The sequence below is a fragment of the Triturus cristatus genome, chromosome 8 (assembly GCF_964204655.1).
Source record: "Triturus cristatus chromosome 8, aTriCri1.1, whole genome shotgun sequence".
Classification (NCBI taxonomy): domain Eukaryota; kingdom Metazoa; phylum Chordata; class Amphibia; order Caudata; family Salamandridae; genus Triturus; species Triturus cristatus.
In genome coordinates this window covers 1,621,625,153-1,621,638,119 of record NC_140591.1, presented here as the reverse complement: position 1 = coordinate 1,621,638,119, position 12,967 = coordinate 1,621,625,153, and the positions used below count along the sequence as shown (strand labels likewise).

The 12,967-nt window shown below is 35.5% G+C and overlaps 9 non-coding genes across 9 annotated transcripts; all 9 read left to right on the top strand.

Moving 5' to 3' along the window:
* Window positions 1-429: 429 nt before the first annotated feature.
* Window positions 430-502, top strand: TRNAT-CGU (transfer RNA threonine (anticodon CGU)). The gene has a single exon. It is a non-coding gene; the product is annotated as a tRNA-Thr (tRNA).
* Window positions 503-935: 433 nt separating this feature from the next.
* Window positions 936-1,009, top strand: TRNAT-AGU (transfer RNA threonine (anticodon AGU)). The gene has a single exon. It is a non-coding gene; the product is annotated as a tRNA-Thr (tRNA).
* Window positions 1,010-1,447: 438 nt separating this feature from the next.
* TRNAT-CGU (transfer RNA threonine (anticodon CGU)) lies at window positions 1,448-1,520 on the top strand. Its single transcript has one exon. It is a non-coding gene; the product is annotated as a tRNA-Thr (tRNA).
* A 920-nt stretch (window positions 1,521-2,440) lies between these two features.
* Window positions 2,441-2,513, top strand: TRNAT-CGU (transfer RNA threonine (anticodon CGU)). The gene has a single exon. It is a non-coding gene; the product is annotated as a tRNA-Thr (tRNA).
* A 946-nt stretch (window positions 2,514-3,459) lies between these two features.
* On the top strand, window positions 3,460-3,532 carry TRNAT-CGU (transfer RNA threonine (anticodon CGU)). Its single transcript has one exon. It is a non-coding gene; the product is annotated as a tRNA-Thr (tRNA).
* Window positions 3,533-4,625: 1,093 nt separating this feature from the next.
* Window positions 4,626-4,699, top strand: TRNAT-AGU (transfer RNA threonine (anticodon AGU)). The gene has a single exon. It is a non-coding gene; the product is annotated as a tRNA-Thr (tRNA).
* A 438-nt stretch (window positions 4,700-5,137) lies between these two features.
* TRNAT-CGU (transfer RNA threonine (anticodon CGU)) lies at window positions 5,138-5,210 on the top strand. The gene has a single exon. It is a non-coding gene; the product is annotated as a tRNA-Thr (tRNA).
* A 1,427-nt stretch (window positions 5,211-6,637) lies between these two features.
* Window positions 6,638-6,711, top strand: TRNAT-AGU (transfer RNA threonine (anticodon AGU)). The gene has a single exon. It is a non-coding gene; the product is annotated as a tRNA-Thr (tRNA).
* Window positions 6,712-7,149: 438 nt separating this feature from the next.
* On the top strand, window positions 7,150-7,222 carry TRNAT-CGU (transfer RNA threonine (anticodon CGU)). The gene has a single exon. It is a non-coding gene; the product is annotated as a tRNA-Thr (tRNA).
* The last annotated feature ends 5,745 nt before the right edge of the window (window positions 7,223-12,967 follow it).

Sequence of the window (12,967 nt, the reverse complement as noted above, 5' to 3'; positions counted from 1 at the left end):
AATGAAAAAGGGAAAAAAGAGTGACAAAGAGCAAAATAGAGATAAAAATCATTCTAGAGTTGAATTCAAGTAATGCATTCTTAAAGAAGGCATAATTAAAACATTTATGAACAGGATAAGCAATATATCAATGAGGTGTTTATGAATAGGATCAGTATCCTCGTCGAAAGTAGTTGAGTAGAGCGTTTTCTGAACTGAGAAATTATTGAAAATTATTGATGAATATATTTAAAACACTTATTTATGAACTATTCAAAATATGGGATTGAGTTTAAAATGTGTTCTTTTTAATACAACATAGCTATTCTTGTTTACAGATTAGGAATCCTTGCTTGTTTAACATTAGAATACAAATAAAGACACTTTAACACAGGCACAGAATTTGATCACCAATACTAAATTAATGATCCCTTCTGTATCACTAAAGTAGGTGCTGTGGCTAAGTGCTTAAAGCGCCTGTCTCGTAAACAGGAAATCCTGAGTTCAAATCTCAGCAGCACCTTGTTATTGGTCCTTACATGTAAAAATATTTTCATCACGCAAATGTTTAATACATTTTAAAAAGAAAAGTGTTGTTCTGTGAACATTAGAATGGGTCATCTTAAATTGAAAAACAAAAAAACGTGGTATTGTGAAGATTTTCAAAGTAATGCTTTGAATGAAAAAGGGAAAAAAGAGTGACAAAGAACAAAATAGAGATAAAAAATCATTCTAGAGTTGAATTCAAGTAATGCATTCTTAAAGAAGGCATAATTAAAATATTTATGAACAGGATAAGCAATATATCAATGACGTGTTTATGAATAGGATCAGTATCCTCGTCTAAACTATTTGAGTAGTGCGTTTTCTGAACTGAGAAATGATTATGAAAGTGAAAAACTCAGGTTTCTCTTGAACATCATATGACAAACTGTTCCTTAAAGCATTTTCAAGAGGGTGCTGTGGCTTAGCTGGTTAAAGCGCCTGTCTAGTAAACAGGAGTTCCTGAGTTCAAATCTCAGCAGTGCCTTGCTTTCATAATTCTTAAATAAAAAATTATTTTCAATAAGTCGTCCTGCGATTCAATTAAATTAGAAAAGTCTGATTTATCTTTCGGTTGAACAGATCATCTTAAACCTAATAAAAACTGAATGTTTTTTCAATATTATAGTAACAATACTGTGATTGCAAAATCAAAAAGGTATTTCAATGAGCAAGAGGCAGATGAAATATGACCCTAGATTTGACCAATATTGATGAATATATGTAAAACACTTATTTATAAACTATTCAAAATATGGGATTGAGTTTAAAATGTGTTCTTTTTTAATACAACATAGCTATTCCTGTTTACAGATTAGGAATCCTTGCTTGTTTAACATTAGAATACATATTAAGACACTTTAACACAGGCACAGAATTTGATCACCAATACTAAATTAATGATTCCTTCTATATCACTAAAGTAGGTGCTGTGGCTAAGTGGTTAAAGCGCCTGTCTCGTAAACAGGAAATCCTGAGTCCAAATCTCAGCAGCACCTTATTATTGGTCCTTACATGTAAAAATAATTTTCATCACGCAAATGTTTAATACATTTTAAAAAGAAAAGTGTTGTTCTGCGAACATTAGAATGGGCCATCTTAAATTGAAAAACAAAAAAACGTGGTATTGTGAAGATTTTCAAAGTAATGCTTTGAATGAAAAAGGGAAAAAAGAGTGACAAAGAACAAAATAGAGATAAAAATCATTCTAGAGTTGAAATCAAGTAATGCATTCTTAAAGAAGGCATAATTAAAACATTTATGAACAGGATAAGCAATATATCAATGAGGTGTTTATCACTAGGATCAGTATCCTCGTCTAAAGTAGTTGAGTAGAGCGTTTTCTGAACTGAGAAATGATTATGAAAGTGAAAAACTCAGGATTCTCTTGAACACCATATGGCAAACTGTTCCTTAAAGCATTTTCAAGAGGGTGCTGTGGCATAGCTGGTTAAAGCGCCTGTCTAGTAAACAGGAGATCCTGAGTTCAAATCTCAGCAGTGCCTTGCTTTCCTCATTCTTAAATAAAAAACTATTTTCATTAATTCGTCCTGCGATTCAATGAAATTAGAAAAGTCTGATTTATCTTTCGGTTGAACAGATCATCTTAAACCTAATAAAAACTGAAAGTGTTTTCAATATTATAGTAACAATACTGTGATTGCAAAGAGGCAGATGAAATATAACCCTAGATTTGAGCAATATTGATGAATATATGTAAAACACTTATTTATGAACTATTCAAAATATGGCATTGAGTTTAAAATGTGTTCTTTTTTAATACAACATAGCTATTCTTGTTTACAGATTAGGAATCATTGCTTGTTTAACATTAGAATACATATTAAGACACTGTAACACAGGCACAGAATTTGATCACCAATACTAAATTAATGATCCCTTCTATATCACTAAAGTAGGTCCTGTGGCTAAGTGGTTAAAGCGCCTGTCTCGTAAACAGGAAATCCTGAGTTCAAATCTCAGCAGCACCTTATTGTTGGTCCTTACATGTAAAAATAATTTTCATCACGCAAATGTTTAATACATTTTAAAAAGAAAAGTGTTGTTCTGTGAACATTAGAATGGGTCATCTTAAATTGAAAAACAAAAAAACGTGGTATTGTGAAGATTTTCAAAGTAATGCTTTGAATGAAAAAGGGAAAAAAGAGTGACAAAGAGCAAAATAGAGATAAAAAATCATTCTAGAGTTGAATTCAAGTAATGCATTCTTAAATAAGGCATGATTAAAATATTTATGAACAAGATAAGCAATATATCAATGAGGTGTTTATGAATAGGATCAGTATCCTCATCTAAAGTAGTTGAGTAGAGCGTTTTCTGAACTGAGAAATGATTATGAAAGTGAAAAACTCAGGATTCTCTTGAACACCATATGGCAAACTGTTCCTTAAAGCATTTTCAAGAGGGTGCTGTGGCTTAGCTGGTTAAAGCGCCTGTCTAGTAAACAGGAGATCCTGAGTTTAAATCTCAGCAGTGCCTTGCTTTCCTCTTTCTTATATAAAAAACTATTTTCATTAAGTCGTCCTGCGATTCAATTCAATTAGAAAAGTCTGATTTATCTTTCGGTTGAACAGATCATCTTAAACTTAATAAAAACTGAAAGTGTTTTCAATATTATAGTAACAATACTGTGATTGCAAAATCAAAAAGGTATTTCAATGAGCAAGAGGCAGATGAAATATAACCCTAGATTTGAGCAATATTGATGAATATATGTAAAACACTTATTTATGAACTATTCAAAATATGGGATTGAGTTTAAAATGTGTTCTTTTGTAATACAACATAGCTATTCTTGTTTACAGATTAGGCATCCTTGCTTGTTTAACATTAGAATACATATTAAGACACTTTAACACAGGCACAGAATTTGATCACCAATACTAAATGAATGATCCCTTCTATATCACTAAAGTAGGTGCTGTGGCTAAGTGGTTAAAGCGCCTGTCTCGTAAACAGGAAATCCTGAGTTCAAATCTCAGCAGCACCTTATTATTGGTCCTTACATGTAAAAATAATTTTCATCACGCACATGTTTAATACATTTTAAAAAGAAAAGTGTTGTTCTGTGAACATTAGAATGGGTCACCTTAAATTGAAAAACTAAATAACGTGGTATTGTGAAGATTTTCAAAGTAATGCTTTGAATGAAAAAGGGAAAAAAGAGTGACAAAGAGCAAAATAGAGATAAAAATCATTCTAGAGTTGAATTCAAGTAATGCATTCTTAAAGAAGGCATAATTAAAACATTTATGAACAGGATAAGCAATATATCAATGAGGTGTTTATGAATAGGATCAGTATCCTCGTCGAAAGTAGTTGAGTAGAGCGTTTTCTGAACTGAGAAATTATTGAAAATTATTGATGAATATATTTAAAACACTTATTTATGAACTATTCAAAATATGGGATTGAGTTTAAAATGTGTTCTTTTGTAATACAACATAGCTATTCTTGTTTACAGATTAGGCATCCTTGCTTGTTTAACATTAGAATACATATTAAGACACTTTAACACAGGCACAGAATTTGATCACCAATACTAAATTAATGATCCCTTCTGTATCACTAAAATAGGTGCTGTGGCTAAGTGGTTGAAGCGCCTGTCTCGTAAACAGAAAATCCTGAGTTCAAATCTCAGCAGCACCTTATTATTGGTCCTTACATGTAAAAATAATTTTCATCACGCAAATGTTTAATACATTTTAAAAAGAAAAGTGTTGTTCTGTGAACATTAGAATGGGTCATCTTAAATTGAAAAACAAAAAAACGTGGTATTGTGAAGATTTTCAAAGTAATGCTTTGAATGAAAAAGGGAAAAAAGAGTGACAAAGAGCAAAATAGAGATAAAAAATCATTCTAGAGTTGAATTCAAGTAATGCATTCTTAAAGAAGGCATAATTAAAACATTTATGAACAGGATAAGCAATATATCAATGAGGTGTTTATGAATAGGATCAGTATCCTCGTCGAAAGTAGTTGAGTAGTGCGTTTTCTGAACTGAGAAATGATTATGAAAGTGAAAAACTCAGGTTTCTCTTGAACATCATATGGCAAACTGTTCCTTAAAGCATTTTCAAGAGGGTGCTGTGGCTTAGCTGGTTAAAGCGCCTGTCTAGTAAACAGGAGTTCCTGAGTTCAAATCTCAGCAGTGCCTTGCTTTCATAATTCTTAAATAAAAAATTATTTTCAATAAGTCGTCCTGCGATTCAATTAAATTAGAAAAGTCTGATTTATCTTTCGGTTGAACAGATCATCTTAAACCTAATAAAAACTGAATGTTTTTTCAATATTATAGTAACAATACTGTGATTGCAAAATCAAAAAGGTATTTCAATGAGCAAGAGGCAGATGAAATATGACCCTAGATTTGACCAATATTGATGAATATATGTAAAACACTTATTTATAAACTATTCAAAATATGGGATTGAGTTTAAAATGTGTTCTTTTTTAATACAACATAGCTATTCCTGTTTAAAGATTAGGAATCCTTGCTTGTTTAACATTAGAATACATATTAAGACACTTTAACACAGGCACAGAATTTGATCACCAATACTAAATTAATGATTCCTTCTATATCACTAAAGTAGGTGCTGTGGCTAAGTGGTTAAAGCGCCTGTCTCGTAAACAGGAAATCCTGAGTCCAAATCTCAGCAGCACCTTATTATTGGTCCTTACATGTAAAAATAATTTTCATCACGCAAATGTTTAATACATTTTAAAAAGAAAAGTGTTGTTCTGCGAACATTAGAATGGGCCATCTTAAATTGAAAAACAAAAAAACGTGGTATTGTGAAGATTTTCAAAGTAATGCTTTGAATGAAAAAGGGAAAAAAGAGTGACAAAGAACAAAATAGAGATAAAAATCATTCTAGAGTTGAAATCAAGTAATGCATTCTTAAAGAAGGCATAATTAAAACATTTATGAACAGGATAAGCAATATATCAATGAGGTGTTTATCAATAGGATCAGTATCCTCGTCTAAAGTAGTTGAGTAGAGCGTTTTCTGAACTGAGAAATGATTATGAAAGTGAAAAACTCAGGATTCTCTTGAACACCATATGGCAAACTGTTCCTTAAAGCATTTTCAAGAGGGTGCTGTGGCATAGCTGGTTAAAGCGCCTGTCTAGTAAACAGGAGATCCTGAGTTCAAATCTCAGCAGTGCCTTGCTTTCCTCATTCTTAAATAAAAAACTATTTTCATTAATTCGTCCTGCGATTCAATTAAATTAGAAAAGTCTGATTTATCTTTCGGTTGAACAGATCATCTTAAACCTAATAAAAACTGAAAGTGTTTTCAATATTATAGTAACAATACTGTGATTGCAAAGAGGCAGATGAAATATAACCCTAGATTTGAGCAATATTGATGAATATATGTAAAACACTTATTTATGAACTATTCAAAATATGGCATTGAGTTTAAAATGTGTTCTTTTTTAATACAACATAGCTATTCTTGTTTACAGATTAGGAATCATTGCTTGTTTAACATTAGAATACATATTAAGACACTGTAACACAGGCACAGAATTTGATCACCAATACTAAATTAATGATCCCTTCTATATCACTAAAGTAGGTCCTGTGGCTAAGTGGTTAAAGCGCCTGTGTCGTAAACAGGAAATCCTGAGTTCAAATCTCAGCAGCACCTTATTGTTGGTCCTTACATGTAAAAATAATTTTCATCACGCAAATGTTTAATACATTTTAAAAAGAAAAGTGTTGTTCTGTGAACATTAGAATGGGTCATCTTAAATTGAAAAACAAAAAAACGTGGTATTGTGAAGATTTTCAAAGTAATGCTTTGAATGAAAAAGGGAAAAAAGAGTGACAAAGTGCAAAATAGAGATAAAAAATCATTCTAGAGTTGAATTCAAGTAATGCATTCTTAAATAAGGCATGATTAAAATATTTATGAACAAGATAAGCAATATATCAATGAGGTGTTTATGAATAGGATCAGTATCCTCATCTAAAGTAGTTGAGTAGAGCGTTTTCTGAACTGAGAAATGATTATGAAAGTGAAAAACTCAGGATTCTCTTGAACACCATATGGCAAACTGTTCCTTAAAGCATTTTCAAGAGGGTGCTGTGGCTTAGCTGGTTAAAGCGCCTGTCTAGTAAACAGGAGATCCTGAGTTCAAATCTCAGCAGTGCCTTGCTTTCCTCTTTCTTATATAAAAAACTATTTTCATTAAGTCGTCCTGCGATTCAATTCAATTAGAAAAGTCTGATTTATCTTTCGGTTGAACAGATCATCTTAAACTTAATAAAAACTGAAAGTGTTTTCAATATTATAGTAACAATACTGTGATTGCAAAATCAAAAAGGTATTTCAATGAGCAAGAGGCAGATGAAATATAACCCTAGATTTGAGCAATATTGATGAATATATGTAAAACACTTATTTATGAACTATTCAAAATATGGGATTGAGTTTAAAATGTGTTCTTTTGTAATACAACATAGCTATTCTTGTTTACAGATTAGGCATCCTTGCTTGTTTAACATTAGAATACATATTAAGACACTTTAACACAGGCACAGAATTTGATCACCAATACTAAATTAATGATCCCTTCTGTATCACTAAAATAGGTGCTGTGGCTAAGTGGTTGAAGCGCCTGTCTCGTAAACAGGAAATCCTGAGTTCAAATCTCAGCAGCACCTTATTATTGGTCCTTACATGTAAAAATAATTTTCATCACGCAAATGTTTAATACATTTTAAAAAGAAAAGTGTTGTTCTGTGAACATTAGAATGGGTCATCCTAAATTGAAAAACAAAAAAACGTGGTATTGTGAAGATTTTCAAAGTAATGCTTTGAATGAAAAAGGGAAAAAAGAGTGACAAAGAGCAAAATAGAGATAAAAAATCATTCTAGAGTTGAATTCAAGTAATGCATTCTTAAAGAAGGCATAATTAAAACATTTATGAACAGGATAAGCAATATATCAATGAGGTGTTTATGAATAGGATCAGTATCCTCGTCGAAAGTAGTTGAGTAGAGCGTTTTCTGAACTGAGAAATGATTATGAAAGTGAAAAACTCAGGATCCTCTTAAACACCATATGGCAAACTGTTCCTTAAAGCATGTTCAAGAGGGTGCTGTGGCTTTGCTGGTTAAAGCTCCTGTTTAGTTAACAGGAGATCCTGAGTTCAAATCTCAGCAGTGCCTTGCTTTCCTCATTCTTTTTTTTTTTTTGTGTCCTCATATATACTGCCAGCCTATACTCTAGATGGAAACCCCATATGCCTTCCACATTGTCTACTGATACCGATACCACCCTGGACTCAATGCACGGCAATAGGGGTCGCCCAGAGGTAGGCTGTTTCCTTGTCCCACTCCCCTGTCCTATGATGGGATACCTCAGGGCAGGGGAGGACCAGATCTAAACAAACCTCTGGCATAATCATCGGACCGTTATGTCGACAACCAGGCCACCAGTTCCGACCACACATTATCCGTATTCTCTGCTTGGCTCGCCATATCCAACTTGCTGACTTCTATAATATTTCGTAAGCAGTTAGTAAACCTGAGAGGGGCCGTTGACTTCCATTCTTTACAAATCTCTCTCCTGGCTATAACCATCACGTAGAATATAAATTGTGTGGAGTAATTATTAACGTTATAGCCAGGTGGTAGGCCAAAAAAAACTAACCTCGGAGAGCGTAAAATGGTAGTTGTTAAAACCTTCCCCAGGAAGTCAAAAATCTCCTGCCAATATTCTAGAATCTTTGGACATTCCAAAAATATATAAATGTCGTCAGCTGACGGGAGTTTACAGCGCGGGCAACAGTAGTTGACTCGTGTGACCCTGGTCAATCTAGCAGGGGTCCAATACACCCGATAGGCCGTGAACAGATGGTTTCTCCTTAGATTGGACGGTTTTATAAGGCTCTGAGACAAAGAAAAGGAATCTATCCAGATCTTACTTATAGCTTCGGGACTATCTGATATCAAATTACCCCAAAGATTAGCCAACTCACAGTTTGACATTTCTGTTGGCCACAATAGAGCCCTATACCAAAATGATACCTCACATTTCCACCCGCCCACCCTACTGACAGATTCAAGTATCTCAGGGTCCCTCTGTTGCTGTAGCATCTGTCTTGACCACCAGGCGGAGAGTTGGTAAAACTTAAATCTTGTTAAAGATCCATTAGTTAGTAAAGCTAAGGAATCCCAGTCCAAAAGGCCCGAGTTGCCCCAGAGATCTCCCCATATCCTCACGTCTGCTGTTTTTAAAGGTTGGGACAACTGGTCCTGAAGGCATTCCGGAGTACCCGGGGAATCCCAGATTGGGGCGTAAGCATGGTAATATGAGATTCCCAGAGCCCTCCGAACATATACCCAATTCCTAAGGGCAGCCTGCAGGATCTTCAAACTGACTTTTTTATAGAATTTCTGGTCGCCAAATTTAAATAAAAAACACTCCTGACCCTGTGGTAGATCGTGAAGCAAAGCCTGAAATAGACGGCCCTGTGAGGTTGAATCCAGTTTATTGGTCAGTAGTCTAAAATTTTTAAAGTGAAAGGCATGACAGTATATGAGTAAATCTGGCAAGCCTAAACCCCCAATCCTTAACCCTCTCCTTAGCTTTTTCCAGGCTATCCTAGGAGATTTACAAGCCCATATAAAAGAGCCAATCTTACCTTGAAGGCACTTGATCTCTTTCTGAGGAAATGATAGAGGGATGGAATTATACAAAAAGGTTAATTTGGGAAGTATGGACATTTTAATGAGGTTGACGCGTCCATAAATATTTAATGGCAGATTACCCCATCTAGTTAATGTTTTTGTAATTTCTTTTACTACTATCTGCCAGCTAATTTTTGGAATATTTTTCAGTTCTTGAGTTAAATGAATTCCCAAATATCTCATTCTATGTTTTACATTTTGTGTAGATGTGGTATTATTCCATCCCATTATTTCGGTCTTGTCTCTATTTATTTGATACCCCGAGAACCTTCCGAATTCTTCAGCTAAATAAAACAGCCTGGGTATGGCTTCCATATGATTGGAGGTGTATAAAAGAAGATCGTCTGCATAAAGAGCGACCTTTAGCTCTAAATCTGCTATCTTAAAAGGTTGAATTACATGGTCAGCTCTAATACCACAGACAAAAGGCTCAAAATAAATATCGAACAAAAGGGGGGACAGAGGGCAACCTTGTCTCGTACCACGAGATATCTGAAACCAGTCAGACAAGCCGTTGTTGACCAGTACTTTAGCTCTAGGGCCCTGATAGAGAGATTTAATTCCCTCTATGAAAATTGAAGGAAACCCAAACCCAGCCAAAGTGGCCCACAGATAATTCCAGTTTACTTGGTCGAAGGCCTTGGCTGCGTCTATTGCAATTAAGGATAATGGGAGCCCTCTGTCTTTCGCATAATCAATGGCTCCAATCGCCTGGAAGGTCAACTCATTCAGCTGCCTCCCCGGAATGAACCCTCTTTGGTCCGGATGTATTATGGATTTTATAATTTTGGCAAGTCTGGTTGCTAGAATCCCAGAGTAAAGTTTCAAATCAGAATTTAAGAGAGATATGGGCCTATAGGACTCGATTTTTTTTGGGTCCTTGTTGGGTTTTACAATTAAAGTGATCGTCGCTTCAGCCCAGGAAGGGGGGATGCTCTGGCCAGAGATCAATAGATGGTTAAAGAGTAAAGTGAGGACAGGTACCAATTGCTCTGAGCAATCTGTGTAAATTTCACTTGGTAACCCGTCTGGGCCCGCCGCTTTCCCCCGTTTAGTTTTCTTGAGTTGAGCTATTACTTCCCCTTCCATTATCTCACTCTCTAAATAGCTCCTATCGGCTTCTGAGATTTGGGGTAGATTTTTCTGACTTAACCAAGATTGAACTTTCTCTAATTCAACACTCTTATCTTCCTTGTATAAGTCATGCATAAACCCTCTTGCTTCCTCCCTAATGTCCCTATCCTCCAAAATTGATATGCCTGTCTCCCTTTGAGTTAAAACTTTAATATTATTCCTGGATCTTTCCTCTCTAGCTTTCCAGGCAAGGAGGGCCCCACATTTCTCCCCGTATTCGAAATTCTTCAGCTTACTAGTTTCCCATTTTTTCCTAATAATCTTTTCTTCGCTGGCTTTAAGAGAAAGTTGTAATTCTAAAAGCTCCTTTTCAAGTTTAGAGATCTTCTCTCTATCTGAAACGGTGGCCGCTTGTAATTCCATGTCTTTTTCCATAATCGCTTTCAACTCATCCTGCTTTTTTCTTTTAAGAATGTTTCTATTGTGGGCCATAAGGGAACTCAACATGCCACGTAAAAAAGCCTCGTAGGATTCCCACACGGTCTGAATGGTAGAGGAGCCAATATTAATATTTAGGAATTCAGTTGTTATTTTCCTTATTTCTGCCTTTACTTGATCCTCTAAGAGCAGTGTCCTCTCCAATGTCCATCTAATGGCGGAGGTCTAGAGCTTAATGAAAAGACCATTTCAACAACCGCATGATCATTATCCCTACTGGAATATGGGAAAGAGAGGTTATATCTGTAAGCAAATGTTGGTCTACTAGGAAGTAGTCTATTCTCGAATAATTTTTATATTTCTTACTATAGAATGTAAACCCCCTAGTGGAGCCAAACTTGGCCCTCCAAACATCCAGCAAATTAAAGTCTTTCATCATAGCTCCTAGGACAGAAAGTGATTTGGAGGGGGCATGATATTTAACCTTCGATGTCCTATCCAGATTAAAATCAAAAATAAGATTGAAATCTCCCCCCAAAATCACAGGGCCTGGGGACGCTAATAAACCTGCTGCCAATTTCAATAGAGGACCAGGGTCATCATCATTAGGGCCATAATATACTGCGCATGTGTAGTGGAAGCCATAAATGGAGAGGGCTGTCACTATCCATCTACCAGTTTGGTCAGTTTCAGACTTTATCAGTCTTATCCCCCTATTTGCTCTAACAACAATCGCAACCCCCCTAGTCACTCCTTTCTGTCTGGAACACACTATCTCCTGTACCCACCCCAATTTTTTGAAAACAGGCATACAGATATTTAACTCAAGATGTGTCTCTTGTATTAACATGAGGTCGGCGCCAGAATTTCTTAAGAAATCACAAACCCTGGACTGTTTTCTTTTATCGCCCATTCCGTTCAAATTCCAAGAGAGGGTTTTAATACTTATCGATCTACTCATGACTGTACTCTGCATTTTCTCTCATCCTAGACAAATTATTCCTATATATGAGGACTATTTTTTTTGCTTTTTCACCCGCCACCCGACACCCCACCCTCACCCACCCCCTGAGGAACCCCCCCAACATACCTGACGGTGAAAACCGTCTATTGTGCTCTGGGAGAACTGCCTTTGGGTCTACGTGCATCCACGGGAGTTTTTGTCATTGCTCCAATTACTCCAGTCAATAAAAAAAAAAAAAAAAAAAAAAAAAAAAAAAATGCAAAAATGCGAGGGAGCTATGTGACAAATTGGGTTTTTCTTTTTTTTTTTTTTTTCTTCTTTTTTTTTCTTTTTTTCCTTTTCTTCCCTTTCCCATTCCTTTCTCTTCTTTTTCTTCCTCTTTCCCCCTCTCTTTTTATATATCTCCATTCTCTTTCACCTTTACTATTCCTATTAGTTACTTAACCTCTATACCCCATGCCCCCCCTGTTTGTCCCAATGTGACCTATAATACCTCCAGAGTTTGACACCTACTTTAGTCCATGTCACTTCTGTCTCATTAAAGTTAAAAGATCATCTACTTCTGTAACTTGGGTGCAATTGTGCATTTTATTGTTCCACATGATCTTTAAGAGGGCTGGGAATTTCATTTGTACTTGGGCTCCAAACGATCTTAATTCTGGCATTCTAGTGCCCAACTCCCACTGCCTCTGAGCTGTTCTACCTCCTATATCCGATCTAATTAGATATGGGGTTGCCCGATAGTGAAGATCTACTTTAGAGAGGCTTCTCCCTAGGATTAATTCTTTGACATTAAAAGACTGAAAGTTTACCAGAATTTTCCTAGGTGCTTTTCTATCTGCATGTAACTTAAAGAGGTCTCTGTGTACTCGTTGAATTTCAGCCTCCAAGTTGATGTCTGGACGATCCTTTAAAACCCCTTCTCTTAACAGACTACAGACAAACCCCTTGATGTCCTCCAGCTCTGCTCCTTCAGGTATTTTCAAGATTCTCAAGTTGTTTCTTCTGGCTTGGGTTTCTAGCCTCTCCACATCTGAAGCAAGGGATTTATTCTGTACTTTTAAAGTTTCAATGTCTTTTAAATTCCCCTGGACAGATTTATTTAGGGCTATCACATCCAATTCCAATTTACTGGTCCGGGCGATAACATCATCAATTTTAGCTTCCAATAAATCAAACCTATCATAAATTGCCTTTTGATTGCCCTCCGAGATCTCAAATGTAGTCATCAAATCCC